The sequence below is a fragment of the Lutra lutra genome, chromosome 10, assembly GCF_902655055.1.
Source record: "Lutra lutra chromosome 10, mLutLut1.2, whole genome shotgun sequence".
In the NCBI taxonomy this organism is placed as follows: domain Eukaryota; kingdom Metazoa; phylum Chordata; class Mammalia; order Carnivora; family Mustelidae; genus Lutra; species Lutra lutra.
The window spans coordinates 42,305,614-42,321,502 of NC_062287.1; the positions used below are offsets into that span (position 1 = coordinate 42,305,614).

The following is a 15,889-nucleotide window of genomic DNA, read 5'->3' on the forward strand; positions in this document are numbered from 1 at the left end:
CTGGCTTCTCTTCAGTATTTATGACTGACAATGTGTTGAATGTTTACCATATGCCAAGACCTGTTCTTCACAAGTATAGTTTATTGAGTTTTCACGATTAACCCGTGTTTCCCCCATTTTATAGATTATAAAAGTTAAGGAACAGAATTGAATACTTTATTACTTCAATTGTAGCACATGGGCTCTTGGGTCATTAGTCAATGTTCTTGTTACATCCACATGCCTAGCACGCTCAACATCCCTGCTAAATCCTGAAGAGATGTAAAAACCAAGTATTTAGCAAAATAAAAGAAGCAATCAGTTCATCAATTTTCAAGCTTCTAGCATTGCACTGATTACTACATAACTTTAAATTATTGACTTTAGCTCAATAAACTACTTATAAGAAAATGAAACATTGAAAAACAACAGAAAGCACCTAAATCACTACAGTGAATCTTACATACAATGTTAGATTTTAAGTGGTTAGGACTCTTTATATTTAAATATTTTATGAATAGTTGCAACATTTGTATGCATATCATTAAGAACATAATTGTCTTTTATGTATATGGTGCAGTTTCCAGAGATTCTATTAAGCAATGATTCTGGTGCAAAGTTTCCAGGGGTTCTATTAAGCAATGATTCTAAACCCTGTTTTGAAGGATAAAATTTGTGTAACTTTACTTGGTCATTAAAATGCAAAACAGAATGCTGCCATTAGATTTAATATATTTTTTACTGTAGTTGAAACTAATCACTTCCTTTACCAAAACTATTAACTAAGAATTACCACAAGACCTTGCCCTACAATTTAAGTACATTTACAAAGACACAAACACTACCAGACTAGAAAGTGGTTTTCAAATTTCCAAGTGTCTTAAAGAGCGAGCCTCAAATTCCAAGCTATATGTCTACTACTTTACCCATTCTAATGTACAGTATGTAAATAACTAGAAATTAAAATTAATGAATCCTCTCTTACATCATTATCATCACCAAATACCATGTACTTACCATGTTTCAGGGACTGTACAATTGCTTCACCTCAATATTGCTAATATCTTTGCAGCAACCATACTAGAAAGATAATATTATCTATATTTTAGAGAGGGGAAATAAGAATTTCTAGTCAATATAAAAAGATAGTTCAGAGAGGAAATTTATTTTTGTTATTTAAGGCCTTAATAATCCAACATGATTGTCAACAAGTTTGCCTACACATACTTCTGTAATGAACAATAAACCTAAATTTTAAAGAAATGTGAGAAAAAAGAACCATGATTTACTACACTGCTTTTTTGGTTTGCAAAATGATTATCTATATAACCAAGAGAACAAGGTATTTTTCAAATTATATTTTCCATTTTCTCATTTCCACATTAGAAAATGAGGTTTTGAGGTTTAGTAGCTTGCCCAATCCCCTCTGGCCCAAAAAGTCAGAGCCAGTTTTCAAGTGTGAATCTGTTAGGTTTGAAATCCAGTAGGCACTATGAAACACCCTTTGGGTTCAGGCTCAAAATCTAATTAGATCTCCTTTTTCACTCTGGGCGTCCAGGAAAGAAAGGGTTTTGCCTATCATAATGACAGGGTGAAATATGGCCAGTGATCACAGAGTGGAGGTGAGTTTCCAAGAGCACTGGTTGGACAGGACTTTGTCCTGGAAAACACTGACTGAAATACTTGTAGTTTCTCAAGTACTGAGAAATAAAACTCTTCTATTATATTTTTTTACCCAGTATCAGACAAATGAAAAAAATTCCTGGGGCCATATTCTAAATCTGGCATGCTTAGAGAATGGAGAGATAAATAACCCTAGACCCATAAGTTACAATTTCTTTGAGTTAAATTTCCATATTTTGCCTGGAAGCTAGATTGGAGTTTTATATAATATATAAGTTTGTGTATATACAAACCTATGAAAAAGGTTTGTATTTTTGTCTAAAATCCTTGTTGAAGGTCTTGAGTCTTTAAGGACAGTTTATACAAGTGTCTATATAATGATATTAGCACTTACTAACAAAAATATTTTGGAAAAACAAACTCATTTTCTTACATTACATAATAATAATTAGGTAAGACATTTGCCCTTTTCTTTTTGTTTGATAGTGAACTCATAATTAAATATTTCCTGGTAGACCACAGATCCAGCACTAGTCAAAAATACTGGAGTGTTTTTCACCTCCTCTTTCTGCATGGCTTTCATTTTCTATTTCTAGTGACTTTTATGTATAATTGCCTCGTTCACATAAGTCAATCAGAGAAAGACAATTATATGATCTCACTGATATGTGCAATTTAAGAAACAAGGCAGAGGATCATAGGGGAAGAGAGGAAAAAATGAAACGATGAAATCAGAGAGGGAGACAAACCATAAGAGACTCTTAATCTCAGGAAACAAACTGAGGGTTGCTGGAGGGGGTTGGGGGGGGTGAGAGGGAGGGAGTGGATAGGTGATGGACATTGGAGAGGGTATGTGTGGTAATGAGCACTGGGTATTATATAAGACTAATGAATCACAAACCTGTGCCCCTGAAACAAATAGTACATTATATGTTAATTAATTGAATTAAAATTAAAATATAGCCAGTTAAAATTTATTAAATAAGACCTGATAAAATAACAGCCTCCATTTTGCAGTTGAGCATATTGAGATACAGTGAAGGTTTTCCAAGCTCTAGTTCAATGACACCAGTCTTTTCACTTTCTAAAACATGGCGAGTGTTCTCTTGCCTCAGAAGTTCCAGCTGTTGTTCCTTATGACTGTAAACCCCTTCCTTTCTTCACTCTCACTATCAACCATTTCTCCCCACCTCCAACCCATATAAATGCAAACACACATACAACATCCTTTGCATAGTTGACTTTTTTGGATCTTTACCTAATATTACTATCCCAGAGAGAATTTTCCTTATGTTTTATTTTTTTAACATTCTATGGAAAGATATCCAGTCTCTTCTTCATGCCACACTTTATAACTTACCTTGTTTAGTTCTTCATTGCCCATCCCACAAGCTGCAAGACGTATTACTTTGTGTGACCCAAACCTTACTTGACTTTAAGCTCCATAAGGACAAAGACCAATTCTAGTTCATCTACCATTGTATCCCCAACACGTAGCCATGCCTGGTGCATGGTAGTTTAATAAATATACAATAAATAGTATGAATAAATCAATATGCTCGTACACATATACTTAATAACTAGGTTTTCTAAAGTCAAGCCCATATTTTGTTCAACATTCTACTGCAGTTCTTTTTATAGAAACAGGCAAAAAAAGAAAAAATACATGCTTGGTGAGTTACCATTAAAGGAATGAAAATAAATTCACTTAGACCAATTATTTTAAAAGGTTACTTATGATCTGTTAATTGATGGATTGAGATAACCAGATAGTTATGAAACATTTAGGATTACAATAATCCTTTTGGAGCCTAGAACATGAACTGGCTAAGTTTATGAAGCACAAATGCAAAGAGAGAAGAGGGTAAGAGGTGGGGTAGTGTGCCCAGGTTGGGCACAAGGGCTGTGCCTCAGTAGTCTCGCAGACCTCCTGCAAATAGTCACATGACTTACTGTCAGTGATGCCAACTAGGGAAGTGAAGGATGTATACCTCTATTTACAGATTCATTTAAACACTCAAACATAGTGAATCGTTTCTATGTGCTAGAATTTTCTTCTCAGTGTTTGGAATATATCAATAAAACAAAGATTCCTTTTCTTGAGTTCACATTTAATGGGAGGGAGGAGAAGAGACTGACAATAAACAATAATCATAACAAATGAGAAAAGGATATAGTATACGGGACTGTATTAAGAGCTATGGGAGAAAACAGAATTAGGTAAAGGGGATCAGAAACACCAAGATCCTGAGGGAGAATAGTTTGTACTATTAAATAGGGTAGTCTGGGAAACACTTGTTTGGCATAAGATTTTAGCAAAGATTGAAGGAGAGAATTTAGCCCAAAGATAACTTGTGAACAAAGCATTCCAAGCAGAAGAAACAGCTAATGCAAAGACCATTAGATTGGAGCATGTCAGGCATGTTTAAGAAATAGCAAGGGAGTCCTGGTGGATGGAGCAGAAGGAGCAAAGAAAAGGGAAGAGTACTAGGAAATGAGGTCAGAAAGGTAAGGGAGTGGGGACAGATTATGTGGAGTCATAGTGAAGACTTGTGTGTGACTCTGAGTAAAATGGAAAGTTACTGGAGGGTTTTGATTTAAGCTAACTTCCTTAGAAAACAAAACCGAAACAAAACAAAAAACCCACTCTGGCTGCTGTGTTGAATATAGCCTATAGAGAAAAATGAAGGAGCTGAAAGACCAGTTTGGAAGCTATTGCTGTAATTGGGTAAAAAGATGATGATAGTTTGATTCAACCAGTATCTGTGAAGGTGGTTAGAAGTGGTAGCATTCTTGGATACATATCAAAGGTAGAGCCAGTTTCTGACCAATTATCATCTGTGAAAGAAAGGAAGGAATCAAAGAAAATTCCAAGTTTTAAACTTAATCAGTTATAAGTATAAATAACTTTTTCATTTCTTTACACTATTCTACATAAGATTTATAATATTTTGATTATTAATAGCACATCCTAAGGCAAAAGAAATACCTTTGAACATTTTACAATGAAAACTTATTTTGGGGACTTAAAACATTGTTTCTTTGCTCCTTTAAATTTTAATTTTACCTAATTCAGCACACTACCATTGTGAGTTACAGCTATACTGTAAATTGTCATTGAGCAATTCAAGATTATATAATTGTGTTTTCCTTCTCTGCTGAAAATATCACTATTGTTCAACATGGGGAATGTCCTTTGCATTTAACTTTCAGAAGTAGATATGTCTTGGTAAATAAACTATGTATTCTATTTATGGAGTACTTTATCATTTCTGACATGCTGTGACATGTGTTATCTCATCCCATCCTCTCCACAACAATGGCAGATAGAAGGGCAGGAAATATGCATAGGAAATTGAAGAGTTTAAGTAACTAAGTAGCCACCATGAGAAACCCTTCTTACTTAGGTTTAGCTCACTCACTGATGTGCTTTGAGCTAGTTCCAGCTGAGGAGGAAGGATGGGAAACAGTGTGTCCTATGCTCACTCAAAGCTGAGTAGTCCAGGCCAGGATCAAATTTGTGACCTCCTTATCATCAGTGCCCCAGACAAGTGGGCAAACAAATCATTTTTTACATCAAACTTAAACACATCTCCGGAATCAGCTAGCCATTAATTCCCCTTTATTTTCCTGGGTACTCTCACTATTTTTGTATTTTCTCATCCATACCAGCTTTCTCATCTTTCTCATTCAGGAAGGTCAACTGCACCTTTGCTGGCCTGTCTACAAAGTACTAAAGCTTGCTTCCTGGATTGCAATAGAAGAATCTGAGAAATTAACAATGCCACCATCAGGGTGCACAAGAAAATGGGGAGAAGAAAGATGCCATTGTGAAGATCAACAAGGTGTGGTAGATAAGGTATCTTTTTCTGGTTGAATCCAAAGCAATCAAAGAACAACTTGTTTTGTTTTCAAGGGTCTCCTGGGAAATCTACATTAGTAATGTATTCATCAGGACCATCCGCTTCAACCTGAGTGTCCTCAGCTTTCAGTCTTTCACTCAACTGCTGCAAGCACCTGGCTCCTAAAATTCAGCTAGGGAAGTATAATGGGAATAGTAATAATCCTATTGCTGCAATGTCTTTCTTCTCTTTAAATTAAGCCATGCAATTAATTTATACCAATCTCTTTTTCAAGGGCGGAAATGAAGTCTGTTTTTGGAATTTAAAGACAACTTCAGCATTTTTTACAGTCTTGGTAGTTATGGGGGTGGTGGGGGAGGGAAAGGAAAGTCATTTGAGTAAGTAAAACATATTTAACTACTACGGAGAGAGAAATTTTAGTGGATATAGAAAGAATCGTTTGTAAGAAGTGCAGACAAACGCGAAATGGCATTATCAATAAGTAATGCCATTAAAGAGACCGTTCTTTCTCAGCACTCACACCTCTGAATCATCTTGGGGTTCCCTGACTTCCTAGTTCCCTGTACCCTCCAGCAGTGACGCCCCTTCTCCTAATCGTTGTCAGGGGTTTAAGTGCCATCGTCAGGATGAAGCTTATTATCTATCTGCTCCCCCAGCTTCTCTCTGAGTGACACACCACCCACGCCTCCACGCACAGCTCTTCTCCTTCCGCGGCTCCCAGAAGGAAGCTGAAGCGCTGCAGAGGGAGCCCGAGGTTACTCTCGCCTGCACCCCCGAAACCACGAAGCTCCACGTTCCAGATTACCCACAGAGTCTGTGCCCTGCTCAGTCCACCGCCCACACCCCCACCCCGCCGCGCCGCGCCGCGCGCTGCAGGAGTAGGTAGCGGCCCTGCGCTGCGCTTCCAGCTGCGTCTGCCCGAGCGCGGCACGTGCTCCCGGCGCTGGCGCGCGCGAGAGCGCCACCGCCGCGGGCCCCGGAGCCGCTCTGCCTTCTGCCGCCGCTGCCTCCGTCGCCGTCACTCGCGCTCCAGCTGCAGCCCAGGCCGGCACGCGAGCGCAGGAAGCCCGCGAGGAGCGGCTGGCTGGGGGCGCCAGGCTCAGGGCGCGCGCCAGGTAAGCACAGCGCGGTTTTCATTCTTTCAGCTTGAGAGTCCACCGCGGCCGTAGGATACCGCCGGAGCCCCTCCCCCAGCACGGGGACGAACAGCATTCAGGCGAGGGGCGGGAGCGCGGGCAAAGGCACCCAGGAGGGCAGGTGGTGGGCAGGTGGAGAATGGTGGAGCCAGGGACGCTGAGACGTCCTGCAAGTTTAGAAAAGTCACCCTGCAAGGACGTGTGCTGTGTGAATCAGACACGAATTTCTAGTCAGGAGCCCAGGCTACCGCGGCGTCGCTCCAACGAGAGGTTTAGGAAGATCATTTTGATTTTATTTGCATAAGTGAGGGACTTAAGTGGGCTCGTTTCCATAGAAAACGAACTAAAAAAAAAAGCAGAGGAGAAAATAGAGATCTGAGCCAAAGGAGGCGTTTGGATTTCGGTCTCTCTCTCTTTCTCGCATACCAATACATGTGCACAAAAGGGTGCCTAACAAGGGAGAAGGGAGCTTATCGGTCTTTGAGACCATTAGGTGTTTGGGGGCTAGGAAGAGCATTCGCTAATGCTTTTCCCTGAAAAGAAGCAGCAGAAGAGAGACCTGGCGGGGTGCGAATGCCAATGTTCCATTTCTAAAATGACACTTGCATGACTGCACTACGGAGGAAGAGGTTTTCTAGAACAGGGGGCCATTTTTAAGGGGGTATACCTGTAACTCTGGACCTATAAGCTCAGGTTCAAGTACTCCTAGTGGGGGATAAGGAAACATCCCTACACTAGGTTTCTTTATGGAACTTTGGAAAAGGATGGGGTCAGAGAGAGGAACGGGTGGGGGTTGGGGAGGAAAGGGAGTTGAGTATGAATGAATGGGGGTGGGGGAGGAGAAGGAGAGGAAGCCTGGAAGTCAGGCTTGGTATCAGTGTGTTCATTTAGTTCCACCCTGGGTAGTTCTGGATTTGGTGTCTAGGAAAATGTGTGACCTTGAAGAAGTCCCTTAACCTTTGTGTACTCAGTTTCTCCATTTCCTTCATTTCTGCAAATCATAGAGATTCTTCTGTGTTTGAGGGCACAGAAGTTCTGTGGAGTAATGTCTTTCTGTGATCTATGGGTTTTTAGATCTGCATACAAGGAAGGAAGAGCACCCAGAAAATCCAGATATATGAATCTTTAGGGCATTCTCCCTGAAAGTACCAAAGACATTTGCAAGCTCCTGGCTGTGCTGTTGGTGTAATGCATGCTGAGAGGTCTGTGGAAATGGTTGAGAAGGACAAGCAGACACTTAGACTATAACCAAGGGAACCTAGAGTTCTGAGTGCTGTTTGGAGAGATTCAGATCCACAGAGCCTAAAGTCACTTGCTTTTTTAAGGTAACAAATAAAGAAGGAGGTTTGGTGGCAAGATGTGAAGTTTTTTGAATCTGAGGGTTTGGGAAATAATCTGGAATTGATTCTAAACAAGGAAAATGAATGGCATCTTACTTGAAAGGTTGGGCATTCCAGATGGCAGGAAGGTTTTAGAGTGCGATCTGAGAATGCTGTAATCTGGGCAGAGAGGTTAGGAGGGAGAGGAGAATGGATAGTGTTCCTGAGATAAGGTTTCCTAGACTCCTAGGAAGCAAGTGGCATCTGCCCATTGTCTTTGACACCTCTGCCACTTGTCCAAGGAGGGCACAGTATTTCTTCCCCCTTAATGCAAGCTCCTAGAACTCAGGGATCTGTATCCCAGATGCTGAGATATGAAGGTGCACATGGGAAAACTCAAGTCTTATGGGTGCCCCTGATTCCCCTTATCATGTGAGCATCTGGATTCGGAGCTGGTTCACCCATCCAGATTCTACCCAAAGTCTGTGTTCCTAAAGGAACTCACTGTGCCACTTGGTGGCACCAAAAAGTTGCGCTGAGAACTCTGTTCTCTATAAATACAAACTACCACCCCTCCCTCCTCCGCGAGCTCCCCTTCCCCCCCACCCCCCCCCCATTTCTCAGTAGCAGGGAGATTGCTGCACACGCCGCCCTCAGCTCTGCTGTTCTGTGCGCACTGAACACAGGAGATGAGCTTAAGATCTTCTTAGTGAGGAGCCTGGGAATGGAGAGGCTGGCTCTGCCCCGCTGATCAGCACAGCCCAACTTTATGGGGGGCTAGCTAGACTGCGTCTCACTGCCCGCTGCGCGGCCAACAGGGGGGTAAGCTTGCTAAGGGTCTGTGTGTCCAAGTGTCCCTGCGCTCGGGAAGGATGTAGGAGCTATCAGCTTGCTGGGTACCTCACAGTTTGGTTTGGGAGTGGGAAGAGCGTGGAGCAGGTTGGTCAGACCTTGAGCTTAAAGTCTGCTCTGTTTGCTGATGGCCTTAGTTAAACCTGTTGGGAGAAAAAGCAAGAGCAATGGGGTATAAAGAAGGGAATGGCTGCAAGGATTGAGAAACGGATCCTGCATGCCTTCGGATCCGAGTTCCCGCTCCCTAAGGCCAGGTGCGCATGTTTAGAATGCAGATTATGCTGCCCCAAACCACCCGAGGGCTCGGACTTGGGAGAAGCAAAGGTGGAGAGGGAAGGAAGGAGAATCGCTTCCCAGTAGATCGGTAAGATGCCGCGACCGTGGCGCCTGCTGCAGGAGGAGGGGGGACAGCGGGTGGTGCTGAAATCACAGCTCTCACTCAGGCTAGCGTGCTTCTTTCTGAACCCCACTCTGCGCCCTCTCGCTCTTTCCTCTCCTGTGGTTGCATCTTTCCCTTTGGAAACACAGCCTGCTAGTTACCTGGCAGCATGAGTAGCATGCCGAGGAGGGCACCCAGGCTACAGTGACTTGGGGAAAGAACCCCAGTCAGGCCCGTGAGCTAACCGGTGACCGGAGCCTAACCCAGACTTGGGACCTCACAAAGGGAAATCAAGAGTCTGCCTGGAAGGCTCTTGGAACTGGTGCTGCAATTTCCAATCACCCTCATTTCCCTCCGGAGCAGGTGCTGTGGGGCAGGGAAATTGAAGAGAGGTTAACAAGCACTTGTGCTTATTTAGGCACAATCCTGGTGCTGCCTCAGCTGAATTGTAAGCTTGAGTAACCAGGCAGATAGATTCTCCAACACTTTACTTCCCTCTAAGAAATTGACACAGGCTGTGGGAAGGCAGAATCTTCCTCCCACCTTTTGCTTCTTTCTCTACATGTTGTTTTATTGTTCTAAGTCCCTTGAGACTCGGCCAGAGCTAATCTGTATTCTTAATGTTGGCTTCTGGCCATTCGAGACAGCCAAGTTAACATTGCCTTTTACTACGTTCAGCCTCTTCTCCCAGTGGGGTTAAGCCAAGGTTTTCTGTAGAATCCTCTTAGTTATACAACATTCTAGACACTCTTTTGAGTTTTGATGTGTTTAGGTATGCTACCTCTTGTTAGATGTGCTTTGTGCCCCTCATTACCACCGTAGAGCACAAGGAATTTTCTCGTGTAATTTCTCTCGTATATCTATGAATTTCACATTTAAGAATCAATTGTGACTATTTCTGTCCTTTATAGATTTCGGTTTCTGTTTAAAAGGATGTTTAGTTTGGGACTTGAAAATACTGCTTCCTAAACTCATCAGGTTAATGCACATCCTACAAAGGCTTCTCCAGGGGGGACCGTTTCAGCACGTCGGACAGATCCTTCAGGGTTTCTTAGAAGAATGTGGGTAGAATACTTTCCACCTAACTGCTTCTTATAAAAGAAAAGCTTTCCCCTAGTCATTTACACTCTGCTTGACACAATGTATCATTTGGATATTTTCATTGCACCCCCTAGATCTCTGCCATCACATGGCAGTATTCTGGCTGTGGGCTGTACCCAAAGAGAAACCAAACTGCAGTATTGATTTTTTAAAGGACTTATTGAGATTATTTGGGAGAGGGTGTGATGTTTCAACAATCCAAATATGTACTTCTGTAGGGAGACACAGGCCTCTTCCATCACTTAAGAGTCCATGTGATGGACATGGTGACAAACACCAACGTGAAAACTTTGTCCAACCAGCACAAAATATATATCACGTTTGTGACTAAAGGATTTTAATACTTCTAATGTTCTCATTTTTGTTCAAAACACATTAAAGATTTATAGGAGTCTTACATTTTCTTTTATGGAATTTTTAGAGCATTTTAGATTAAAAAACTAAATTAAATGTCAGTAAAGCATAGGTGAAATTACAGATGGAAAATATGACATGACAGTAATCATGAAAAATATTGTACTTATTTGTATACCATTCTCTCCCAGGCTGTCTGTCCTTATGGGATGAAGAAAGACATGCATCCAACTATTCTTCCTTACCCTCTTTGCTCTGTTATTTTAATAGAGTATAAACTAACTTTATAAAATATTAAAGACTATCTTTTGATATCTACTGGGATATGCTAAAGTTAATTGGTTTGTTTGGAGTTTGGATATGCTGAAGGTGTAGTAATACAAAGCAGGGACATCCTACAGTTTAGAAATGTTATTTTTAAAATTCAGAGAAATATTAATGCTAGTCTCGAAGCATCATTTAGTCATTATTTTCGTTAATGAGTGGAGCTTAGGAGGACACAAGATAAGAGCACCAAAAGAAATCTTTTTTAGTTCATGATGTGAAAAATAAAATTTGAATTTTGATTTTGAATTTTTGGCTATTTGTAAAAGGCAGTATTTTCTTGGTATTTCTTCATCTCAGTCAGTCAAAACGTAGTTGTAAAAAACATTATGCCATAAGCTTGCTTTCATTTCCTTTAAGTTCACAGAGGAAGAAAAAACATCTAGATTTTACCAGTTCTAGTTTTGTTTGAATTATATATCCAACTTTAGTCAGAATGGTAACCAAACAGAAGTCTTTATTCAGGCTCATCCCTGCTCCAGCAACTACCCTTCCTTGAGCATGTTGGGTGACATGCCATGCCCTGGTGTTATTTAATCCTCATAACAATTATGCAAGGCAATATTTGTTCTTAATTCTCTGTTGTTAAAACCGAGTTGTTGTTTTCTTTCCATTGTCATATGACAAGGAAACGCGAAAAATGAGTAAATACACACATCTGATTGGTTTGGGAATCAAACTTACCCTCTTTCATCACATTAGGTAATTTTAATCTATGGTGTGCCAGAACATTATGGAATTGTTTCCTTGTGGTTTCCATGAGTTGTGGTATGTTTGGAAAGGCAGACACTCACACAAGATTGCCTGAGTCTGAATCCCATCTTTGTATGGGATTACTAGCTGTGTAACCAAGGGTGAGTTACTTAATACTGCTCTGCCTCTGTTTTCCTTATTTTTCAAATGGGGAGCGGGGGGTGAGTGGGCGCTTGGGTGGCTCTGTTGGTTAAATGTCAGACTCTTGAAGATAGCTCATGTCTTGATATCAGGGTCTTAAGCTCAAGCCCCACATTGGGCTCCATGCTGGGCATGGACTCTGCTTTTAAAAAAATGGGGAACAGGTTGTAACACTATAAGGTGCATTGAATAATTATGATGAATTAACTGTACAAATATAAGCAAAGTTCCAGACCACAATTAGAAGTGTAGAAATCATAGTTGTGACTATTAATCTCATCTAGGACTTTGAATATCAAATGTTTCCTAGCTTTCCCTAGTTTCTGAATTTAATCTTCTCAGCAACCCTGTGGTTGGTACATAATTGCTGTTTCCAATATCTTCTCTTATTTTAGTCAAACTAATTGGGAAATTTAAAGGAAAGACTTAGATGTGAAAAATGTATTTTATGTAGATATTATTTTGTTGGTCTTATAAAAATATCAGACCTATGAATAATTCCCTAATGATCGTTTTTCACAGTAACTCTGGCTATAGGCCATTATTCATAAACTTAATGCTCTTAAACATAAATGTTATGAGGAAAATTAAAAGATCATAATCATAGTGGTGCTAGTGGGCACTGTAATAGTAATAATAATAATAATAATAATAATGTAGCCTATTTACATTCATAATATTTTACAAAAGAATAATTGAAAAATATTTCTTAAAAACCAATTTGCCTTAATACACAATAAGGTAGAACTCTTTAAAGACTGAGAAGAAAGGTAAATAATATAATAATTACCTTTTTAAAAATAAAAATTGGATTTTGAAAAACCAATGTATAATTACTATATAAAATTTTCTTTGTCTTGTTACAAAGTTAAAATGAACTTGATATTTCATATTAAAAATGGTCTTTGAAATGATAAAGTATATCACAGGATACTCTTCTCATTTATTTATATAGTAAATGACTTATGACCACTCAGAACCATGCTACCATGCTTATTTAATGTGAGGCAATATCATCCTTCATTCTCAGGGTTTAATCTGTATTTCTCAAATTGCAATTGTAAGCATTAAAACAATACAATGTAGCCAGAAAAAAGTTACAAACTAAAGAAGGCATAAGACAAACCTATTCCAAACTACTGTTCTTAAATTATTAGGATGCTTCAGGAAAAAGTTTTCTGGGACTGACAAATCCAGATGATTAGTTCTTAGTTATATTCTTTTCTGATGCTTATGTAGATGTTGCCAGGATATAGATCAGCAGTTTTCAGCTGGAGGTGACTTTGACTTACAGGGGACATTTGACAGTGTCTGGGGACATTTTCATTTGTTACAACTAGAGGAGGTGTGTTTGCTGTTGGCATCTAGAGACCTCTACAAGGCACAGGACAGTAAACCTCCACAGTATGTCGCTAAGATTGGGGAACTGTGATCTAAATGATTCCAGGAAATAGAGTTACCTCTATTTATTTAGTTGGCTTGTATGGCATCTAAATGTAGTTGGCTGGCATTACATAAACTTGTAATGGAAAGCAGAGAGAGTCTCCAGAATGTTTTGGAGTCAATGCATAAAGTTTAACCAGCCAACCCATTTGGTCTTTTGGGAGATATTATCATCTGATTATGTTGAGTGTGGGCTTTGGAGCCAGAGGGAGTTGGGTTCATGTCCTAACTTTGCCATTTATTATAGGTATAGGACTCCTGGCAAGATTCTTCACCTCAAAATCTCAGTTTCTAGAGATATTTAATGTAGGTAGTAATCACACCTACCTCACAGGTCATTTTGAGACTGATGTTAAATAATGCTTGTACATTATTTAGCACAAAGTAGTCACTCAATAAATATTAGCCATTGATAAGTAACTAGAGATCAAGTTAGAAATGCAAAAGCACATTTTCAAGCACCTGATGATACGTAATATAATAGGCACAATAATGTTTTACAGTCTTTCGAGGTATGCCATAAATAACAAGAAAGCAGCTGAAGGCTGCAAAATGGGAAGACGCCTGGAATCCCTGCTTGATAATTAAATTGAAACTAGTTAACAGTAGATTACATCATTTTTATTGCTTTGCTGTAGAAGCTGTTTCAGGTCTTCATGGGCTACTAAACCAGTTGTTTAATGATTTACAATAATTTAGTGAGCTTTATTCTAGTACCAGCACCTTTTAATTAATGCAGAAAATAACAGATTTCACCTTTGTACAATGCTATTTTATGGCCCCTTTTCGGTTTAAGGGGTTTTCATTGAAAATATGGCATGTTTTTGGATCTGGCTAAACAGAGAGGGTGCTGGGCTTCCTTGTTTACAAGGTCACAGATGTGTGCTTGAGATAGCTCCAACAATGGAGCTTTCCTAGACTATAAAGCTCTCGGTATCATACCTCAGAATCTCTCTCATCTATGGGATGCACTTGTTTTCAGGAAAATACATCAAAGGCATTCATGGCATATGCAATATTGACACCCTTGTCTCTTTGGGATGAGACTATTCCTCAGGCAGAAGGAATCATTTTAGTGTTGATGTCCCGAACTGTGTGATTTGCTTGTGTGGGGATTAAGTTATATAAGAGACATCTGTGCCAGAAAGATGGTCAGTGTTTGAGAAGATTGTTGAAAATAAAAGACAATGTGAGCTGTGAATCTGGTTACAGTGTAAGTTGCCATTTATGCAAATTCTACCCACCAACGTTTTTTCTTCAGTTAGGATACAATAGAAGACTGTATGGTTACTGGAGGCAAAAATACTTTATGCATACCAAATATATGTCTACTCTTTTCTATAATGGGATAGTGATTAATTTTATTATGTTGTGAGCCAAGAGATATATTATTGAATAAAGCAAACTAGTGGTTCTAAAAATAAGACCCTAAGCCAATCTATTATATGTTACACTATTTATGTAAACTCCTATCATTTATTGTTTCTGATTGAATTAAAGCACTCCATATGTAAGGTTGTAGATCTATAACATTTTGAAACCTTTTTAAATCATTGTATTAATTCTTCCTCCATATCTGTAACAAGAACCTGATTTTTTCTTTTTTTTTTGCTAACAATCTATAACCTCTACTGTATCAGAGTTATAACTTAAAGCAAATAATTTATTCTCTATTTAGTCTCTCTGATAGATTCTATTTCCTGATATATGAAATGGGATAATCAGATATTCTTGGCAGTAATTTTGTCATAGGTTGAAGTGAGATTAATAATGGGAAAAGGTTCTATAAATTGAAAAAATAATACAGTATTACTATTTCCCATCCTTTTTTTCCCCCCCTCTAAGACTCTTGTTAAGTAAATGAATATACCTCATGGTGAGACACCTAAGGAGGAATGGCCTCACCCATGAACTTGTACAGGAAGTTGATGTTACCTTCTAAATCTAAATTGATACCTACCTGAGCCTCAGATCTCCCATCTGTAAAATATGCATAAAGTTGTTCATCTTACAGTTTTTTATGACAAATGATATTTTTCACTTGAAACACTAAACATAGTGCCTAACATGTGGTGAGCTCTCTCTCTGTATTTTAATTATTATTATTGTTGTCTCCATCAACAAAATGAACCAATATGGAAATATATTTAGAGAGTAGAATAAAATATATTGATTTCAAACTAACACTATTTGACTTTAAAAATATGATAAAAATATCTTATGCTTGGAAAATTATGGAAGAGCAGATACCAAGTTGTAGAATGTGATTAAACCTGGGTTTTGAGATGGGATTTTGCTGAGTTCTGGTCCCAGACCTGCCAAAAATCATTTAATCTTTGTGAGTCTCAATTAAATTGAATTATCTACAGGGCTTTCTCCACTTCTGTGATGTTATTTTCCTTAATATGTTGAAATGCCACGAGGAACACTAAAGGTTTCTACCTGCTGGAAAGAAGCAGTCCCTGCTTCTTTTTTTGAGGACCTCTGGTGTCTGAACCCATTGGACGGAGGAAGTTTTATTATCCACTTTTCAATTTCCCAGGGTGGGACAAGGGATAGTATCTTGGAACCTCAATCAGATAGTTGACCAGAAAACCCAGTGGAAGCAATTCACTATATTTA

General features: G+C 39.3%; 1 protein-coding gene across 3 annotated transcripts in view; it reads left to right on the forward strand.

Moving 5' to 3' along the window:
• GRM5 (glutamate metabotropic receptor 5) overlaps positions 1–15,889 on the forward strand; it is a 704,461-nt gene that overhangs the window by 154,701 nt on the left and 533,871 nt on the right. The window contains exons 6-7 of one of the 3 annotated variants that reach the window (XM_047692184.1): positions 5,297–5,461; positions 6,070–6,580. The gene's annotated coding sequence lies outside the window, so the exon portion shown is untranslated. Of the gene's footprint in view, positions 1–5,296; positions 5,462–6,069; positions 6,581–8,471; positions 8,743–15,889 lie in introns of those variants that run through there. The other 2 variants (XM_047692186.1, XM_047692185.1) reach the window with 2 other exon arrangements.